General features: G+C 39.0%; 1 protein-coding gene across 2 annotated transcripts in view; it reads right to left on the bottom strand.

The window, feature by feature from the left end:
• Nucleotides 1-1,347, bottom strand: part of TBL1XR1 (TBL1X receptor 1) — an 88,896-nt gene extending 87,549 nt beyond the window's left edge. The window contains exon 1 of one of the 2 annotated variants that reach the window (XM_017502846.2): nucleotides 223-1,347. The gene's annotated coding sequence lies outside the window, so the exon portion shown is untranslated. The remainder of the gene's footprint in view (nucleotides 1-222) is intronic. The other variant, XM_017502847.2, reaches the window with a different exon arrangement.
• Between the last annotated feature and the right edge of the window lie 267 nt (nucleotides 1,348-1,614).

Genomic DNA, 1,614 nt, shown 5'->3' on the forward strand with positions numbered 1-1,614 from the left:
AAGAAAGAAAAGAAAAGAAAAATTTTCAAAAGTGGCAATTTTTTAAAAAAATATTCAAGTTATGTTAGGTACTTTAAACTACATGTATTTTTTTTTAAAGCCCACTTACGTAGCTTGGGAACACATGTATTTTGTCAAATTGTGAGAAACTTTAAAAATTCTCAAATGATTCTAAAAACAAGAGAATAAGAAACACTCTGACACTGGGAGTTGGAGTCTTACCATTGGCAGTGCATTGATGAGGGGATGTGCAACTGAATATCCGGTCACCGCCAATCACAAGTTGCTGTTGTTGATGCTGAGGAAAAGGAAAGTAAAGTATTCAATGTGCCCTAAAACAAATTCAGGTTAAAAGATTTTCCATAGCAAATGTTACATGTTTGAAATATTCTCTAAGGTCCCCACCAGTGAATTTCTTTTTCCCCCAAGTAATTGTTATCATATACAACAGCAGCAACTTTTGAGTGCTTAATACTTGGCACGTCTTGAGGACGTTCATAAGAGGATGACACAGAGAATAAAATGAGACTCCAATAGATTAATCTGCACACGAGTGGTCTCGCCACCATTCAGCTCAACTCGGGCAAATACTACTGGATTAGGGTCCAATTACTATGTTCATAATCTACAATAATGGGCCACGAAGAATGACATAAACTTGCATTCTGTATTGTTTAATAATAAAGAGAAATATATCATTGGATTAGAAAGAATTTCAGTCAAAACTTACTAAGTTTGATCTCTTTAGACTTTACATTTTATAGGGCTTATCCAGTCTTCTGAATTACTAAGTCAGGGCACCTTATATTCCACAAAACCTTTGTGTAAATATAAAAGTTATACTTCACATATTGTATCAGAAGAGACTCTTGGGACACCAACCAGTGCAGTTTCCACCATGGAATACAATTTTGTAAAGGGTTAAATCAAGCGGATGCCACAGGAAGGAGTTTACCATGTGATCTATGGGAGGTTTAGCTCCTGCACCAACCAGGTGAAGTAAGTGAACACTAAAAAGATAACTAAGTAAATGGTGACTATGCCACATACACTATCCCACCAATCTCTTGTGCTTCAAACACCATGACAAGGGCGTGAGCCCCCATGGCATGTCGCCCAGAGGCACTTGGGAGCTACTCGGTAGATCCTTTCTAGCACAGACTGAGGAAATGCTCTTTAGACACCGTGACTACATACCACTAGGCTCTGTTTACTCAAGGTCATGTTAGGAACATCAATTATTTCACTACAAAGTTTCTGTCAAGTTTTGAGCTAAAATTATACAGGGCTGCTTGCTATCCAAAAATCGACAGAGCACTTTTGTCACAGAAAAATTTTTGGCATACATGCATTCAACTTATTTATACATAATAAATAAAATACTACTACTAAATAATGCATATTTTAAAACACATACAAGTGGCCAGGCACAGTAATTCATGCCTGTAATTCCAGCACTCTGGGAAGCCGAGGCAGGCCGCCTGGGCTCAGGAGCTCGAGACCAGCCTCGGCAACATGGTGAAACCCTGTCTCTGCCAAGGACACAAAAAATTAACTAGGCATGGTGGCGCACTTCTGTGGTCCCAGCTACTTGGGAGGCTGGCGCACGAAGGT

This window comes from Cebus imitator, unplaced genomic scaffold (genome assembly GCF_001604975.1).
Source record: "Cebus imitator isolate Cc_AM_T3 unplaced genomic scaffold, Cebus_imitator-1.0 Scaffold300, whole genome shotgun sequence".
Taxonomy (NCBI): Eukaryota; Metazoa; Chordata; class Mammalia; order Primates; family Cebidae; genus Cebus; species Cebus imitator.